The 20,537-nt window shown below is 46.8% G+C and overlaps 1 long non-coding RNA gene across 1 annotated transcript in view; it reads right to left on the bottom strand.

Annotated features, from left to right (window-relative positions):
- Nucleotides 1-7,230: 7,230 nt before the first annotated feature.
- Nucleotides 7,231-20,537, bottom strand: part of LOC139277968 (uncharacterized) — a 204,118-nt gene continuing 190,811 nt past the window's right edge. The window contains exons 4-5 of the long non-coding RNA XR_011596199.1: nucleotides 8,272-8,421; nucleotides 7,231-7,993 (exon numbers count right to left, since the gene is read on the bottom strand). This is a non-coding gene — a long non-coding RNA (uncharacterized lncRNA). The remainder of the gene's footprint in view (nucleotides 7,994-8,271; nucleotides 8,422-20,537) is intronic.

Genomic DNA, 20,537 nt, shown 5'->3' with positions numbered 1-20,537 from the left:
GAAAGCGCTATTAGACATCCAGCGGTCGTAAAAGCCGCTATATAAATGCATGTCTTTGTTTTTTTCTTTCTTTATGTTGTTGTTGGTGTTGTCGTGGTTTGTTATTGTTGTGTATCTTCCATGACTGCATATGATGTTATCTCAGTGTTGATTGTGAGTATATACATGGCATTTTACCTTTAATAAACCTTCAGGTGTTTGACTTTATGTCCAAGAATTCATCCTTGGCATCTAGGCACAGGACTACCACCATTTGTCATTATGATTATCAATTTTGCATTCTTAAAAGTCCATCAGGCAGCCAACTCCGGTCCTACTGCCAGTAAGGGAGGACCGAGTAGACATTGGTGGTTAGCATACATAGAAACATAGAAACAGAGAAAATAGGTGCAGGAGCAGGCCATTCAGCCCTTCTAGCCTGCACCGCCATTCAATGAGTTCATGGCTGAACATGAAACTTCAGTACCCCATTCCTGCTTTCTCGCCATACCCCTTGATCCCCCGAGTAGTAAGGACTTCATCTAACTCCCTTTTGAATATATTTAGTAAATTGGCCTCAACTACTTTCTGTGGTTGAGAATTCCACAGGTTCACCACTCTCTGGGTGAAGAAGTTTCTCCTCATCTCGGTCCTAAATGGCTTACCCCTTATCCTTAGACTGTGACCCCTGGTTCTGGACTTCCCCAACATTGGGAACATTCTTCCTGCATCTAACCTGTCTAAACCCGTCAGAATTTTAAACGTTTCCATGAGGTCCCCTCTCATTCTTCTGAACTCCAGTGAATACAAACCCAGTTGATCCAGTCTTTCTTGATAGGTCAGTCCCACCATCCCGGGAATGAGTCTGGTGAATCTTCGCTGCACTCCCTCAACAGCAAGAATGTCCTTCCTCAAGTTAGGAGACCAAAACTGTACACAATACTCCAGGTGTGGCCTCACCAAGGCCCTGTACAACTGTAGCAACACCTCCCTGCCCCTGTACTCAAATCCCCTCGCTATGCAGACCAACATGCCATTTGCTTTCTTAACCGCCTGCTGTACCTGCATGCCAACCTTCAATGACTGATGTACCATGACACCCAGGTCTCGTTGCACCTTCCCTTTTCCTAATCTGTCACCATTCAGATAATAGTCTGTCTCTCTGTTTTTACCACCAAAGTGGATAACCTCACATTTATCCACATTATACTTCATCTGCCATGCATTTGCCCACTCACCTAACCTATCCAAGTCACTCTGCAGCCTCATAGCATCCTCCTCGCAGCTCACACTGCCACCCAACTTAGTGTCATCCGCAAATTTGGAGATACTGCATTTAATCCCCTCGTCTAAATCATTAATGTACAATGTAAACAGCTGGGGCCCCAGCACAGAACCTTGCGGCACCCCACTAGTCACTGCCTGCCATTCTGAAAAGTACCCGTTTACTCCTACTCTTTGCTTCCTGTCTGACAACCAGTTCTCAATCCACGTCAGCACACTACCCCCAATCCCATGTGCTTTAACTTTGCACATCAATCTCTTGTGTGGGACCTTGTCGAAAGCCTTCTGAAAGTCCAAATATACCACATCAACTGGTTCTCCTTTGTCCACTTTACTGGAAACATCCTCAAAAAATTCCAGAAGATTTGTCAACATGATTTCCCTTTCACAAATCCATGCTGACTTGGACCTATCATGTCACCATTTTCCAAATGCGCTGCTATGACATCCTTAATAATTGATTCCATCATTTTACCCACTACTGAGATCAGGCTGACCGGTCTATAATTCCCTGTTTTCTCTCTCCCTCCTTTTTTATAAAGTGGGGTTACATTGGCTACCCTCCACTCGATAGGAACTGATCCAGAGTCAATGGAAAATGACTGTCAGTGCATCCGCTATTTCCAAGGCCACCTCCTTAAGTACTCTGGGATGCAGTCCATCAGGCCCTGGGGATTTATCGGCCTTCAATCCCATCAATTTCCCCAACACAATTTCCCGACTAATAAAGATTTCCCTCTGTCCCCTCTCCTTACTAGACCCTCTGACCCCTTTTATATCTGGAAGGTTGTTTGTGTCCTCCTTCGTGAATAGCGAATCAAAGTACTTGTTCAATTGGTCTGCCATTTCTTTGTTCCCCGTTATGACTTCCCCTGATTCTGACTGCAGGAGACCTACGTTTGTCTTTACTAACCTTTTTCTCTTTACATACCTATAGAAACTTTTACAATCCGCCTTAATGTTTCCTGCAAGCTTCTTCTCGTACTCCATTTTCCCTGCCCTAATCAAACCCTTTGTCCTCCTTGCTGAGTTCTAAATTTCTCCCAGTCCCCAGGTTCGCTGCTATTTCTGGCCAATTTGTATGACACGTCCTTGGCTTTAATACTATCCCTGATTTCCCTAGATAGCCACGGTTGAGCCACCTTCCCTTTTTTATTTTTACGCCAGACAGGAATGTACAATTGTTGTAATTCATCCATGCGGTCTCTAAATGTCTGCCATTGCCCATCCACAGTCAACCCCCTAAGTATCATTCGGCAATCTATCTTAGCCAATTCACGCCTCATACCTTCAAAGTTACCCTTCTTTAAGTTCTGGACCATGGTCTCTGAATTAACTGTTTCATTCTCCATCCTAATGCAGAATTCCACCATATTATGGTCACTCTTCCCCAAGGGGCCTCGCACAATGAGATTGCTAATTAATCCTCTCTCATTACACAACACCCAGTCTAAGATGGCCTCCCCCCTAGTTGGTTCCTCGACATATTGGTCTAGAAAACCATCCCTTATGCACTCCAGGAAATCCTCCTCCACCGTATTGCTTCCAGTTTGGCTAGCCCAATTTATGTGCATATTAAAGTCACCCATTATAACTGCTACACCTTTATTGCATGCACCCCTAATTTCCTGTTTGATGCCCTCCCCAACATCCCTGCTACTGTTTGGAGGTCTGTACACAACTCCTACTAACGTTTTTTGCCCTTTGGTGTTCTGCAGCTCTACCCATATAGATTCCACATCATCCAAGCTAATGTCTTTCCTAACTATTGCATTAATCTCCTCTTTAACCAGCAAGCTACCCCACCTCCTTTTCCTTTTATTCTATCCTTCCTGAATGTTGAATACCCCTGGATGTTGAGTTCCCAGCCCTGATCATCCTGGATAGCATAGAATGATGCAGCACAGATAGAGGCCATTCAGCCCATCGTGCCTGTGCTAGCTCTTCGGTAGAGCTAGCCAATTAGTCCCACTCCCCCTACACTTTCCCCATCGCCCTGCAAATCTTTCCCCTTCAAGTATTTATCCAATTCCCTTTTGATAGTTATTGAATCTGCTTCCACTACCCCACCAAATGGCCTACTCCTGCTCCTATTTCTTACCTTCTTATGTTGTTCAGTCAGTGCAATCCAGATCATAACATCTCATGTCAGGTTCTATTGCCAGTGTTTAGAAAGGTTAAGCAGCTGCAATGACCTTCCCTGTTCTGCCTCCTATATCCCAAACCAAATGTCAATGACCAAAATCTACAGGGAGAGATTTTCGCCTTCACTGAAATTAACGGAATGAAAACCATGCAGTCTTTATAAATGCTGCACGATGCACCTTAACACATCGTCGCCCATGCGGTGAAAACACAAATCTACCCCACTGTGTATATTGTACACTCGTAGTAATGTGAATCCTTCACCACCCGATGTCGTCGGACCTCACAAAGTACTTTGACTCTGTCAACTGAGAGGGATTATGGAGTGTCCCTCTCAAATTCATCTGTCCTCAAACATTCATCACCATACTCCGCCTGCTTCACGATGACATGCAAGCCGTGATTCTTACCAATGGATCCACCACAGATCCAATGCAAATGCAGACTGGGGTCAAGCAAGGCTGTGTCATCGCACCAACACTCTTCTCAATCTTTCTCGCTGCAATGCTTCATCTCACCTTTAACAAGCTCCACGCTAGAGTGGAGTTAATCTACAGGACAAGCGGGAAATTGTTCAATCTCCATTACCTCCAGTCCAGATCCAGGGTTGTTCCAAACTCTCTCATTGAATTACAATATGCAGATGATGCTTGCGTTTGTGCACACTCGGAGTCCAAACTACAAACCATCGTTGACACCTTCAGTGAAGCGTATGAGAGTCTGGGCCTCACAGTAAACATCAGTAAGACACAGGTCCTCTACCAACCTGCCCCTGCCACACAGTACTGCTCCTCAGTTATCAAAATCCATGATGAGATCTTGGACAATGTGGTCCACTTCCCATACCTTGGGAGCGTATGATCAACAAGGGCAGACATCGATGACAAAGCCCAACACTGCCTTCAGTGTGTCAGAGCAGTCTTCGGCCACTTGAGGAAACGAGTGTTCAAAAACCAGGATCTCAAACCCGGCACCAAGCTCATGGTGTACAGAGCAGTTGTGATGCCCGCCCTCCGATATGCTTCAGAGACATGGGGCTAGATTTTCCATTATTTTTGCATGCATACCGCCCACTTAACATTCATTTTAATGCTGAAATTAGCTATTTCGCCCATTTGTCACCCATTTAGCCTCAAAATGGAAACTAATGAGCATTTCTCGGCACTTATCACCAAGCATTATTTTCAGCATGTACATAACGCCGATAAAAAATAATACCGCCCGCTCACCTTTTTGGGGTGGAAAGATCAGAATGGATGAAACCAACGCCCATAATATCGCCCAGCGTTACTTTCGGCAAATAATTAATGCCGAGATTTAATAATACCGCCCGGCCACTGTTTTTTATGTAAAGATCACATTTGCCGAAACTAACACCCAGAAAATCATCCAGCGTTACTTTTGGCACCTCGCACACAACTTGCCGACAATATCGCTCGCCAAAAAAACCGCTGTGAAAAAGTTGCTCTCGCCAGCGGTATGGATGCCATGTTCTAAATTGCAGGTCGCTTCATTTAAAAGGCTGCTCTGCTTCAAATTTGGGGGAGTTTGGATGTACTCTGGAGGTCTTTTAAGGTGATATGAACATCTGAACAAACATCTTATATTGTGGACGATTGGAATTTACTTTAGGTGTCTTAGTAGGGACATTCATTCTTTGTGAACAATCGGTGTAAGACTGATAGTTATTGGAATGGAGCCTGTCATTTTGCAGCCTGTCTTGATGAGTACCACTGCAGACTAGAGATGGCAGAAGATATATTCGACAGCATTATGTGCCCAATCTAAGACGTACCAGACTGATGAGGAGGACCAAACCTTACCCCCCCCCCTCGCACTTACAGGGAGAAGCGGTCTTACCTCAACTTGTCCGATAACACCTGCCTTCGGAGACTGCGCTTACACAAAGAGGTTATCAGTGAGATATGCTAGCTCATCAGGAGAGATCTGCAGCCCACCAGCACCATCACGACCGCACTGTCCGTCGAGGTCAAGGTCACCGCGGCACTTTCGTTCTACGCGTCAGGATCCTTTCAGGCCTCAGATGGCGACATTCGTGCTACATCTCAGCATGCCACACATTTCTGTATTCGACCGGTCGCTGAAGCCCTTTACGCACGCAGGATGGACTTTATCAGCTTCCCCATGAACAGGGAGGCTCAGACTGAGAGGGCTTTAGGATTCTACCAAATTGATAACTTCTCCAAGGTGCTGGAAGCAATAGACTGTACGCACATCGCAATGCGGGCACCTTTTTAGGATGCAGAGGTTTTTAGGAACCACATTCTACTCCCTGAATGTGGAACTCATTGTTGACCACCAGCAAATAATTATGGCAGTGAATGCCAAATTTCCGGGCAGCATCCATGATGCTCACATCCTGTGTGAGAGCACTGTATCTGGCATGTTTACCAGTCAGCCACAAGGTCAATATTTGATGCTTGGTAACAAAGGATATGGCCTCGCCACCTGGTTGATGAACCCCCTGCGTGACACCCACACCAAAGCCGAGAAGCGATACAACAAGAGCCACAGTGCCACTTGCAATATTGTCGAGAAAACCATTGGCGTGTTTAAGCAGCGCTTTAGATGCCTGGACCACCCAATACCACCCTGAGCAGGTAGCTCAATTTGTGGTGGTGTGCTCCATGCTGCACAACTTGGCTATCAGGAGGGGACAAGAATTGCCTGATTAGTCTGACGGTCCACCTCAGGAGAGAGAGGAAGAGGAGGATGAGGAGGTGGACGCTGATCTCGGGCCAGACAATCAGGCTGATGCTGAAACCGTGCCCCCACCCCGCTCTAGACCGCAGGAAACATAGAAACATAGAAAATAGGTGCAGGAGTAGGCCATTCGGCCCTTCGAGCCTGCACCACCATTCATTATGATCATGGCTGATCATTCACCTCAGTACCCCATTCCCGCTTTCTCTCCATACCCCTTCATCCCTTTAGCCGTAAGGGCCACATCTAACTCCCTCTTGAATATATCCAATGAACTGGCATCAACGACTCTCTGCGGCAGGGAATTCCACAGTTTAACAACTCTCTGAAGAAGTTTCTCCTCATCTCAGTCCTAAATGCCTTACCCCTTATCCTTAGACTGTATCCCCTGGTTCTGGACTTCCCCAACATCGAGAACATTTTTCCTGCATCTAACCTATCCAGTCCCGTCAGAATTTTATATGTTTCTATGAGATCCCCTCTCATCCTTCTAAACTCCAGTGTATAAAGGCCCAGTTGATTCAGTCTCTCCTCATATGTCCATGGTGGCTACATAGCTGAAAGACTCTTACGTCAGTAACTCATAAATGAGCGCTTTGCTTGAAAGAACGTTGGTGGTATTTACAAAGCTGACACACTGTTGGGTGTGCAGGTCATACATCAATGATGTGCATCACCTTGGTGACAGTTAAAGTTTAAGTTCTTTCAAGTTAAATGTAATTATACCCTTTCATGTTAAGGAATCTCCAGTGTGTAACGGTGCAACTATCTGAGACAATGCGCAACAAGGTTATGTTAAATAAAAAACATTTAATCCGACCATTTGTGAGAAATTATAATTATAACTGTAAAAAAACACCCCATCCCCGCCCCACCCCACAACACATTTATCACATTCACATCATTCAATTCGTCACCATTTCCATCAACATAGAACACAAATGCAAACCAGCAAGGTAGCCCCATCGCCCCTTCCCCCGACCCTCCCACCAAAATAGCACCAACAACATAAAAATATGCCTAAGACAACACCTGTGGCCATGCACCTCACTTTCCTTTCCGCCGCCCACACCCCCCCCACTTCTCCCCACCTCTATCCCTTCCCCTCCTGACTCCAAGCTGCCTGGCCGAGGAGCTGCTCAGGCGCTGCTTCATTGGGGGGGGGGTTGACGGCAGAACCGCTTCTTGTACAGATGTGAGAGAGGACGGTCCCGAGGTGGGAACGTCATCTGGGCCAGAAACAAGATCTTCCTCCTGGCTCTCATGTGTCGTTGGCAATGGGCGTGCAGCACCTTGAGATGCAGTGCCGTGCTCCGGGACCACTGGGAGGGCTCTGCCACCAGTGCTCCTGGCTATCAGCTCCGGGGCCTCTACCTTCCATGGCACATACTCCGTCATGGTGGTGGACATGCTGGCCAGCTAGAGGGATATGCCCCCCATTGTCTGTTGGATCTGCTGACCGATGTTAACACTCCTCCTGGACAAGTGTACCATGTCCCCGCTCAGATCTGCCGCTCGTGGAGAAGACCTGCCGCGTCAAACCAACCTCCGCTTGGATGGGCGCCGTCTTGGAGACACCTAGTGTGCCCTGTGGCAGGGTGCTTGGGCCCGGTACCTTCACAGTGGATGTGGGAATGGCAGCAGGAGCACGAGATGTCCATCGGTGTCAAATGGATTGTGGAGGTTGGGGATGCACGCTCCTCGAAGTCAGCACTGTCTTCCGTTGAGAAGGGACCCAGCAGATGCACGGGCGAGAATCGGTGCTCCTCAGCACCAAATGGAGGATCATCCGGCAAGTCCGGCCCCACGCCCCCACCTTCTGGGCTCAGTGGTCTTGCCTGGGGCTGCGCTGCTGGCTGAGCTGCAAAACATAAATGAGGTTATTAGAGGAGAAGTAGGTGCTAGGGTCACAAGGTGAGTCCAGCGCTACACACAGCATATGTACGACAAAAGCACCACCGCTATCAAGATCATCACATTTCATGACCATCGCCAAATTATGCATTGCAATGATTCTCATGAGGACATCATTATTTAGAGAAGAATTTTTTGATTCGTCTATCATATAATATTGGTTGGATATGAGTGGGTGTGGCATCTATTGACCTTACATCAAGCAATGGTGTATACTTTACTCACGTGGCATCACATCAGGCTCTGCTGCTGTTTACGGAGCCGACCAGGGGGTGTGTCCCCACTAGTGCCAGCACCCGCTCCTCGATGTCGGTGATGACTGGTGGGCCCCCCACCCATTTGCCTCTGCTCGGCCCTATTCCTCGAAAGCTTCTTCTGTAAAAGGTATCAACAGCATGACATGGCATGAGATCATTGCATGATATCGTTGCTAGGCACTGTCACAGAGACTGATACAACACATAACCGACAGATGTAATCATGATTATAATAAAAATTATCATTCTTTACCTAAAGACATACGCCGTGAATGCAGGCTTGAGTACAACCTTCCAGTTATAAGTGCAAGACATCACCTCTGATTTTAATCACTCATTACACTTACAATTCCAATTATATAAATACATAAGTACATTTAAATAAATGTAATACTTATTCTGGAGGGTCCGACAAGGTCATTCCATCGTTTGCGGCATTGGTTGCCCTCACACATCTCATTGGTCGCCGACGAGACCACCTCTGCTATCTCGGTCCATATCCTCTGATAGGCCTTTGGGGTGGGCTTCCCACGCCTTCCCTGTGTCAAATCACCCCAGTGTAACTCGACCTCCTGCAGGAGGAAGGCATTTGCCTCGTCCAAGAACCTCCTGGCTCTTTTGCATCCTCCCAATTGTTCCTCTCCCAGCTCACTGCTTTCACCAGCATCCTCAGTCCCCACAGTGTGCTGGTTCGCCTCCTCCATCCCGTCCGTGTTAAATATAATTTTTTTCCACAAAACCTCGGTGCCAACTACCTTCGTTGTGCTTAGTAGGCTTTTTGCTGCTTGTGAATCTCCCTCGTGCCTCCCATAACAGCCAAAGAAACACACACCATACCCACACACACGTTCAGAACTTCTCTGCTCCCTCTCTCTCTGTCTCCTCTTATGAGCATGTAATGATTGATATGTCCTTACTATACAGTATAAATGCACATGAGGCCCATACTTGAGGGAAGATCACTCTGTGACCAGTTACCTTTATTACCAAGACCTCAAGTGATGAAGGTGGGTGGAGTTTCCCCTTTATACCTGAAAGTCCAGGTTAGGAGTGTCTCCCAAAAGTTCACCCCCTTGTGGTCAATGTTCTCTAGATGTATAACTTAGGTCAGCTTATACATGGTTACAATGATAGTTGAATACATGACATCACCTCCCCCGCAAAGTCTTATTGGGATCACAGGTTAAGTCTCTCTGGTGGTTTACGCTCCCTTGCAGAGCACCTGAGTTGGGGCTCCGGTTGTTGGGCGCTATCCTGAGTGTCTGCTGTTTGCGGTGCCTCAGGCCTGTCCGGACTGCCCATAGTGACTGGGCTCTCCTCCACTTGGTTCCGGTGTTCGGTCACCTGTGGTGGAGTAAACTCTACATCGTGTTCTTCCTCTGCTTCTTCTATGGGGTTGCTGAACCTCCTTTTAGTTTGCTCCACGTGTTTGCGGCAGATTTGTCCATTGGTAAGTTTAACGACCAAAACCCTATTCCCCTCTTTGGCAATCACAGTGCCTGCAAGCCATTTGGGCCCTGCAGCAGAATTAAGGACAAAAACAGGGTAATTGACATCGATATATCACGCCCTCGCATTCCTGTCACGGTAGTCACATTGTGACTGACGGCTGCTCTCAACAATTTCTTTCACAGCAGGGTGTATAAGGGATAACCTGGTTTTGAGCGTCCTTTTCATTAGCAGCTCTGCGGGTGGAACCCCTGTGAGTGAGTGTGGTTGGGATCTATTGGCCAACAGGAGGCGTGATAAGCGACTTTGTAGGGAACCCCCTTGGATTCTGAGCATCTCCTGTTTGATTATCTGCACTGCTCGTTCCGCCTGGCCGTTTGAGGCTGGCTTGAACGGTGCCGTTCTGACATGGTTGATTCCATTGCCTGCCATGAAGTCCTGGAATTCTGTGCTTGTGAAGTACGGGCCATTGTCGCTGACCAAGACATCCGATAGACCATGGGCGGCGAACATTGCCCGTAGACTTTCTACCATGGTAGAGGATGTGCTTTAATTTAAAATGGCACACTCCATTGATTTGGAGTAGGCGTCTACTACAACCAAAAACATTTTTCCCATGAAAGAACCTATGTAGTCCAAATGGATGCATGACCATGGCTTGCCGGGCCAGTACCAGGGGCTAAGGGGGGCTTCCCTGGGTGCGTTGCCCAGCTGAGCACACGTGTTGCACCTGCGAACACAAAGTTCCAGGTCTGCATCTATCCCTGGCCACCAAATGTGTGACCTGGCAATTGCCTTCATCATGACAATGCCCGGGTGCTCATTGTGAAGTTCTCTGATAAATACCTCTCTGCCCCTCTAGGGCATGACTACTCGATTTCCCCACAGTAGGCAATCGACCTGAATCGAAAGTTCATCCTTGCGCCTGTGAAACAGTTTAAATTCCTCAGGGCATGCCCCATACGTGGCTGCCCAGTCCCCATTCAGGACACATTTCTTAATTAAAGACAGTAGCGGGTCTTTATTTGTCGTGATGGGCTGTCACAGATGAGCCTTCGCTTTCGAAAGCTTCAACGGCCATAATCATCTCAGCATCATGCTCAGTTGCCCCCTCAGTGGTGGCTAGTGGGAGCCTGCTGAGTGCATCGGCGCAGTTTTCAGTGCTCGGTCTGTGCCGAATTGTGTAGTCATAGGCGGCTGACGTAAGTGACCACCTCTGTATGCAGGTCGATGCATTCACATTTAAGACCTTGTTGTCGGCCAAAAGGGATGTTAGGGGTTTGTGATCTGTCTCCAGCTCAAATTTCCTGCCAAACAGTTACTGGTGCATTTTTTTTACTGCATATACACATGCTAGCGCTTCCATTTCTACCATTCCGTAGCCCCTTTCTGCATGGGAAAGACTTCTGGAGGCATAAGCTACCGGCTGTAACTGACCATTGGCTTTCACATGCTGCAACACACACCCAACCCCATAGGACGACGCATCACGCATTAGAACAAGTTTCTTACACGGGTCATATAACATTAACAGTTTGTTGGAGTATAACAAGTTGCGTGCTCTATCAAAAGCCCTTTCATGGCTGTCTCCCCAGACCCAGTCGCGACCTTTGTATAGGAGCACGTGTAGCGGCTCTAACATCGTGCTCAATTTGGGAAGAAAGTTACCAAAATAGTTCAAGAGCCCCAGGAACGAACGCAGCTCCGTCATGTTACGGGGTCTGGGTGCTCTCTGGATCGCTTCCGTTTTGGACGCAGTAGGTCTGATCCCATCTGCTGCTACCATCATCCCCAGGAATTCTATCTCTGGAGCTAAGAAGACGCACTTTGCCTTTTTCAGTGGCAGCCCTACCTGGTCCAGTCTGCGTAGCACCTCCTCCAGGTTGTGGAGGTGTTCTTCCGTATCGTGACCCTTGATAAGGATGGGGTCTTGAAAAACCACCATCCTTGCAATCGACTTGAGGAGGTTTTCCATATTTTGCTGAAAGATTGCGGCGGCCGAGCGAATCCCAAACGGACATCTGTTATACTCAAACAACCTCTTGTGTGTCGTGATGGTGGTCAGCTTCTTTGACTCACTCGCCAGTTCCTGGGTCATGTAAGCTGAGGTCAGGTCCAATTTTGAAAAAAGGTTTGTCACTGGATAGCGTCGTAAAGAGGTCCTCCGCTCTCGGTAGCAGGTACAGGTCTTGGAGTGACACCTGATTGATGGTGGCCTTGTAGTCGCCACATATCCTGACCAACCCATCCGCCTTGAGCACCGGCACGATCGGGCTCACCCAGTCATTGAATTTGACTGGCGAGATGATGCCTTCCCTCAGCAGGCGGTCCAATTCGCATTCTATCTTTTCCCGCACCACGTACGGCACCGCTCTGGCCTTGTGGTGTACTGGCCTGGTGTCCGGGTTTATGTGAATCACTATCTTGGCCCCCATGAAAGTCCCGATGCCAAGTTGAAATAACGAGTCAAATGTGTCCAGGACCTGTGAGCATGATACTGGCTCCACAGAAGAATTTGTATTGATATCGCCCCATTTCCAGTTCATGACAGCAAGCCAACTCCTCCCCAGTAGTGCGGAACCGTCCCCTAGGACAATCCAGAATGGCAACCTATTCTCTGAATCTTGTTGGGTCACAACTACCGTGGCACTGCCTAGCACCGGAATGATCTCCTTTGTTTATGTCCATAGCTGTGCGTCAATCGGCAATAATTTTGGCCTCATGGCCTTGGGCACTCACAACCTTTTGAACTGTTTGATAGTCATCAGGGACTGCCTGGCCCCCTTATCTAGCTCCATTAATACTAGGATGTAATTTCATCATTATCGGTGGTGTCCTGGTATATGAACTGTATATGTGCTCCACGTGAACTCGCTGAACTTCAGCTTCCAGAGATTTTCCCCAGTATTCATTTGGCCTCGTAGGGCTTACATCAGGCCCGTTCTCCTCATACATCAACCTGGCTGCAGGCTTCCTGCACATACGTGCCAAGTGGCCACTGATGTTCAGTTTCTGCAGGTATATTGCTGATACCTGCAAGCTCTGGCTGGGTGTTTGCCTCCACACCACCAGCATGAGCTGGAGGCCCCGTTGTTGGAAACAAAAGCTCCATTACCATCAATTGTCTTTGACTGTCTCTGGTAACTGTCCTTAAGCGCACCATTAACAGGTGTTGATGGCCCCATTACTGACCGCATTTTCCATTGCGATGGCATGAATCGCTGTTCAGCTAGCCATTGTCTCTGTTGAATTCCCCCTTCGGGTTCGACTACATGCTGGGGCATGTCCAATTGCCCTTGTCTGTCGAGAGAACTGTGTGCTGCGTTAACAATGTTGACTCCCTGGTCGTTTGCCGCATTTGAGCCAAGATTTTTGTCACACATCATTCTGGTCTCTTCCTCCCCTGAGATAAATGTCTGAGCTATCAGAGCCGCCACTTCCAAGGTCAAGTCAGTTTCCTGAAAACCCACGAGTGCCCGATGCCCTCAATAAAAAAATCTCGCAGCATCTCCACTCTGCATGCATTTGGGAACTTACATAGGCTCGCCAGTCGCCGGAGATCTGCCCCGAAGTCAGGAATGCTTTGCCCTTCTCGCCGCCGGTGCTTATAAAACCGGTGTCTCGCCATGTGCATGCTGCTCGCCAGTTTAAGGTGTTCCCCGATCAATTTACTGAGCTCTTCGAACGTCTTGTCCGCCAGCTTCTCTGGCGCTAGAACGTCCTTCATCAGGGAGTATGTTCTGGATTCATAAACTGTCAGGAGATGAGCCCTGCATTTGTCAGCCGAATCCTGTCCCAACCATTCCTTAGTAACAAAACTTTGCTGTAGTCTCTCAATAAAGTCGTCCCAATCATCACCGACACAGTACCTCTCTTCTGTGCTGCTAGTGGCCATGCTTGCGTGGTTTAAATCCCAGTTTTTCGTCGCCAATGATATGACCTTACTATACAGTACAAATGCACACGAGGTCCATACTTGACAGAGGGTCACTCTGTGACCAGTCACCTTTATTACCAAGACCTCAAGTGATGAAGGTGGGTGGAGCTTCCCCTTTTATACCTGAAAGTCCAAGTTAGGAGGGTCTCCTACATGTTCACCTCCTTGTGGTCAATGTTCTCAAGGTGTACAACTTAGGTCAGCTTATACATGGGTTACAATGATAGTTGAATACATGACAATGATGACCCCTGACCTCCTCAAATGCAGGAAATGAGCGTTGCCATGCCATTGCTATGGTCAGCGACACTTTACGGCAGAAGGTCAAATAAATGTAATGCTTATGCCCATTTCAGATCGCTCGCGGTGACGCACATTTTCAAAAATGGAAAGTTAGGGTTTTGAAAATGGGTGCTAATCCTGTGATCTCAAAACCCATTTTTACCGCCCATGTTGGAAATAATGCTAATTTTTGGCCTATCTGCACAAAAGTGGAAAGTTTAGCCCATGGACTATGTACAGCAGGCACCTCAAAGCACTGAAGAAGTACCATCAATGCTGCCTCCGTAAAATCCTGCAAATCCATTGGCAGGATAGGCATACCAACATCAGCATTCTTGCTCAGCCCAACATCTCCATCATCGAGGCATTGACCATGCTCAACAAGCTCCGATGGGTGGGACACATTGTCCGCATGCTCGATGCTAGACTCTCAAAACAAGCACTCTACTCTGAGCTACGTCATGGCAGGTGAGTCTCAGGAGGTCAGAGAAACTGTTCCAAGGACACATTTAAAGCCTCCTTGAAAAAATGCAACTTCCCCACCGAATTTTGGGAATCCCTGGCCCAAGAGTGCTCAATGTGGAGGAGAAGCATCCGCAAAGGCACCAAACACTTCGAGTCTCTTCGCCGGGAGCACGCAGAAGCCAAGTACAAACAGCGGAAGGAGCGTGCGACAAATCAAGCACCCCACCCACCCGTCTCTCCAACCACCATATGCCCCACCTGTGACAGACCGTAGATCCTGCATTGCTCTCATCAGTCATCTTAGGACTCATTTTATTGTGGAAGCCGGGGGTCTGCCTAAGAAGAGAAGAATTAATGTGAATGTAAAGGACTGAAATGGCCCACAATTGTAGGCCCCAATGTGAGGCACCACTAGTCATAAACAATATAAAGGCAATGTCTTCAATGAAATATTTCTTTCTATCACTGTCACGATATGCACAAAATAGTTTCGGGCAAGGTGGGGAATGCCTGTGAGAAAGAGTACTAGAATGTTTTGTAAATGCTAGTCTAGAAAATCGTGGCTGACCCTTAAACTTTCAATATAAGCAAATGTGAGGTCATCCACTTTGGACACAAAATGGATAGAACGGGGTACGTTCTAAAGGGTAAAAAGCTAAAAACAGTGGATGTCAAAAGAGAATTGGGGGTTCAGGGAATCAAAAAGGCTCATGGAATGCTGGCCTTTTTATCTAGAGGACGAGAATACAAGGGGGTAGAAGCTATGCTGCAGCTGTACAAAACCCTGGTTAGACCACACCTGGAGCACAGTGAGCAGTTCTGCACACCATACCTTCGGAAGGATATATTGGCCTTGGAGGGAATGCAGCATACCAAAATGATACCAGGACTTCAAGGGTTAAGTTACAAGATTACACAAATTAGGGTTGTATTCCCTAGAATTTAGAAGGTTAAGGGGAGATCTGATTGAAGTTTTCAGGATATTAAGGGGAACAGATAGAGTAGATAGAGAGAAACTATTTCCGCTGGTTGGGGATTCTAGGACTAGGGGAGGGGGCATAGTCTAAAAATTAGAGCCAGACCTTTCAGGCGTGAAATTAAGAAACACTTCTGCACAGTTTGGAACTCTCTTCAGCAAACAGCAATTGATGCTAGATCAATTGTTAATATTAAATCAGAGATCGATAGCTTTTTGTTAACCAAAGGTATTAAGGGATATGGGACAAAAGTGGGTATATGGAGTTAGATCACAGATCACCCATGACCTCATTGAATGGTGGAACTAGCTTGAGTGGCTGAATGGCCTATTCCTGTTCCTATGTTCCAGGTGATATCAAGAAGCACTGGATACAGCAAAGGCTATCGGCCCTGACAACATCCCAGCTGTCAAGCTGAAGACTTGTGTACCAGAACTAGCCGCACCTCTAGCCAAGCTGTTCTACTATAGTTACCAAACTAGCACCTACCTGACAATGTGGAAAACTGCCCAGGTATGTCCTGTCCACAAAAAGCTGTACAAATCCAATCCAGCCAATTATCACCCCATCAGTCTACTTTCAATCATCAGCAAAGTCATGAAAGGTGTCGTCAACAGTGCTATCAAGCAGCACTTACTCACCAATAGCCTGCTTATCAATGCTCAGTTTGGGTTCCACAGCTCCAGACCTCATTACAGACTTGGTCCAAATATAGACAAAAGAGTTTAATTCCAGAGGTGAAGTGAGAGTGACTGCCCTTGACATCAAGGCAGCCTTTGATTGAGTATGGCACCAAGGAGCCCGAGTAAAACTGAAGTCAATGGGAATCAGGAGGAAAGCTCTCTGGAGTCATACCTCACACAAAGGAAGATGGTTGTGATTGTTGGACTTCAATCATCTCAGCGTTAGGACATCGCTGTAGGAGTTCCTAAGGACAGTGTCCTAGGCCCAAACATCTTCAGCTGCTTCATCAATGACCTTCCGTCCATCGTAAGAAATAGAGATGTTCGCTGATGATTGCACAGTGTTCCTTTCCATTCGCAACTGCTCAGATAATGAAGCACTCCATACATGCATGCAGCAAGACCTGGACGACTTTCAGGCTTGGGTTGATGAGTGGCAAGTGACAGTTGCACCACACAAGTGCCAGGCAATGACCATTTCCAACAAGTTACGTCCCCTTGATATTCAATGGCATTACCATCACCAAATCCCCCACCATCACCATTGACCAGAAACGTAACTGGACCAGCCACATAATTACTGTGGCATCAAAAGCGGGCCAGAGGCTGGGTATTCAGCATTGAGTGTCTTGCCTCCTGACTCCCCAAAGCCTTTCCACCATCTACAAGGCACAAGTCAGGAGTGTGATGAAATGCTCTCCACTTGTCTGGATGAGATCAGCTCCAACAACACTCAAGAAGCTCAATACCATCCAGGACAAAGCAGCTCGCTTGATCGGCACCCCATCCACCATCTTCAACATTCACTCCCTCCACCTCTGGCGCACCGTGTACCATCTACAAGATGCACTGCAGCAACTCACCAGGGCTTCTTCAACAGCACCTCCCAAATCCGCGACCTCAACCACCTAGAAGGACAAGGGCAGCAGGTGCATGGGAGCACCATCATCTGCAAATTCCGTTCCAAGTTACACACTATCCAGACTTGGAAATATATCGCTGTTCCTTCATTGTCACTGGACAAAATCCTGGAACTCCCTCCCTAACAGCACTGTGGGAGTACCTTCACCACACGGACTGCAGCGGTTCAAGAAGGCGGCTCACCATCACCTTCTCAAGGGTAATTAGGGATGGGTAATAAATACTGGCCTTGCCAGCAACGCCCACATCCCAGGAAAGAATTTTTAAAAATGTTCCTATGTTCCCTCGGAAGTGGCCGAGCGAGCCACTCATTTATATCAAACTTCTACCAACAGATCAAGGAGAAGGCCCACCACCACCCTGCAAGGGCAACTAGGGATGGTCAATAAATGCCGTACTTGGCAGCGATGCCCAAATCCCCGGAATAAATTAAAACAAAACGTCATCCTTATTAGAATTCCAGCATTTACACTGTTTCATTATGACTCTACATTTTAAATTATACAGTTATCAGGAAAATGCATAAATAGATAGTATTGAACTTTGTGACTGAGGACCAATGTAGTTTAGATAATGATCAATAAATGCTCCCTGTAAAGTTTTGCCATTCAGAAGAATAATTGCTTGCACAGAAAGCAATACTGAAATGCAGGGCTGAATCAGTCACGTGAAGATGACTTTGCAATATCACCAGGGATTTATGTGCACTGAATATGCGAGAGCACCTTTTTGTTGCAAACAACATAGCGAAAATGTTACATTCTTTCATTGCATCTAATTTGCTCCTTAACATTCAGATATCTCTGGGTATTTCTATAGAAATGATTTCAAGTAAGCATTTGACCCTTTGCAATCCAGTGATATCAGTGGACTACTAATTACTGATCTGAATGTTACAAGAGATGCCCTGTGCAGTGAATTGCATGTTACCAGATCAATGTTTGTGTGTCATATGCAGGGCTGGAATCTCTATGGAGGTTAATCCAATCTCCTGTCGTCACTTCGACAGTCGATCAGCAGAAACTGCAGAGAAATGGAGGTTTGCGCCATTTACGATATTTCCACAGGGTGTCTGTTGATCTTCCGATTAAGTTATTACAGAAATTCTATTCCGCAATTGATGGGCTTACACTGTAGAAATTAGAGGTGGATGATGCCACGAACTATTAACTTTAGAGTCAATTTTTTGATTGCCCGCTCCGACTGGGAGTCCACAGCAGGAGATGGCATAAGGTTAGCTCCGCACATTCACGGAAATTAACTGCAATCGGAAATCCTACCCTACAATCTGAAGGTGAGAATGCTGATTGCACTGCACTAATAGACATCAACTATGATTTCTGTGTGACGGAGAAGTGAATTTGTGTCTCTGGTGTCAACCTTGAGTCAGAAGATTGTGAGTTGAAGTCCCATTCCAGAGACTTGGGCACATAGTCTCGGCTGGCACTCCAGTGCAGAATGGAGGGTGTGCTGCACTGTCAGAAGTGCCATCTTTTGGATGAGACGTTAAACCGAGGCACAGTCTGCCCTCTTCAGGTGGAGATGTAAATGATCCCGTGCACTATTTCTAAGCAGGGGAGTTTTCCCAGTATCTTGGTCAATATTTATCGCTCAACCAACATCACCAAAACTGGAATTGGTCATTTATATCATTCTTGTTTATGGGACCTTGTTGGGATCAAATTGGGCACCATGATACACCACCCTACATTACAGCAGCCACTGCACATCAACAATACTTCATTGGCTGTGAAGCACTTTAGGACTGTTGGGAAGGATGGGCTCCATGCTCTATGCAAAGCCCTGTGCCAAGTTATTGCTGGACTTCGCCATGCTCCTTAACATTGAACGCAGGCTTTCTGTCAGGCTTTCCAGTGCACCAATCATTTGGGTGTGTATACCCATCAGCCTTCTTCTGTAGCCTGGCCCATTGAAGTCCTCAACTGAGTCCTCTGCTGCAAAACCAGTGTGCGACCTCGCCTTCCGGTGAGCTGATACCTGTGCTACCCTTTCCCTCAGTCTTGGCTGTAGCATCCATTTATCTCACAAGGTGTAGATCCTGCCTCCATCCTATCTGAGATGGTGGCTGTGACCGAGTAATGGTGTCCCTTCATCTTCATTTTTTTCTTGTTCTTCCTCCACTCCCAAAGCAGATTCCAGTTCCTTTTTTTATTTTTTCCGGGACATGGGCATCGCTGGCAAGGCCAGCATTTATTGCCCATCCCGAATTATATAAGAACATAAGAACATAAGAAATAGGAGCAGGAGTAGGCCATACGGCCTCTCGAGCCTGCTCCACCATTTAATACGATCATGGCTGATCCGATCATGGACTCAGGTCCACTTCCCTGCCCGCTCCCCATAGCCCCTTATTCCCTTATCGGTTAAGAAACTGTCTATCTCTGTCTTAAATTTATTCTATGTCCCAGATTCTACAGCTCTCTGAGGCAACGAATTCCACAGATCCACAACTCTCTGAGAGAAGAAATTCCTCTTCATCTCAGTCTTAAATGGGCGGCCCCTTATTCTAAGATTATGCCCCTTAGTTCTAGTCTCCCCCATTGGTGGAAACATTCTCTCTGCATCCACCTTGTCAAGCCCCCTCATAATCTTATACGTTTCGATAAGATCACCTCTCATTCTTCTGAATTCCAATGCGTAGAGGCCCAACCTACTCAACCTTTCCTCATAAGTCAACCCCCTCATCTCTCGAATTAACCTAGTGAACCTTCTCTGAACTGCCTCCAAAACAAGTATATACTTTCATAAATATGGAAACCAAAACTGCATGCAGTATTCAAGGTGTGGCCTCACCAATACCCTCTACAACTGTAGCAAGACTTCCCTGCTTTTATACACCATCCCCTTTGCAATAAAGGCCAATATTCCATTGGCCTTCCTGATCACTTGCTGTACCTGCATACTATCCTTTTGTGTTTCATGCACAAGTATCCCCAGGTTCCGCTGTACTGCAGCACTTTGCAATCTTTCTCCATTTAAATAATAACTTGCTTTTTGATTTTTTTCTGCCAAAGTGCATAACCTCACATTTTCCGACATTATACTGCATCTGCAAAATTTTTGCCTCCTCGCTTAGTCCTTTTGCCGATTTTTTATCTTTCTATGTTTCTATGTTTCTCCTTAAGCTCACCCATCTTTGTATCGTCAGCAAACTTGGTTACATTACACTCGGTTCCTTCTTCCAAGTCATTAATATAGATTGTAAATAGTTGGGGTCCCAGCACTGATCCCTACGGCACCCCACTAGTTACTGGTTGCCAACCCAAGATTGAACCATTTATCCCGACTCTCTGTTTTCTGTTAGTTAGCCAATCCTCTATCCATGCTAATATATTCCTGCTATTCTTGAAATTCTTGCTATTGAGGGAGTGCAGCGAAGGTTCACCAGACTGATTCCCAGGATGGCGGGACTGACCTATCAAGAAAGACTGGATCAACTGGGCTTGTATTCACTGGAGTTCAGAAGAATGAGAGGGGACCTCATAGAAACGTTTAAAAT

The sequence above is a fragment of the Pristiophorus japonicus genome, chromosome 1 (genome assembly GCF_044704955.1).
Source record: "Pristiophorus japonicus isolate sPriJap1 chromosome 1, sPriJap1.hap1, whole genome shotgun sequence".
In the NCBI taxonomy this organism is placed as follows: domain Eukaryota; kingdom Metazoa; phylum Chordata; class Chondrichthyes; family Pristiophoridae; genus Pristiophorus; species Pristiophorus japonicus.
Note: the sequence above shows the minus strand (reverse complement) of the source record. Positions and strands in the feature narration are given on the sequence as shown.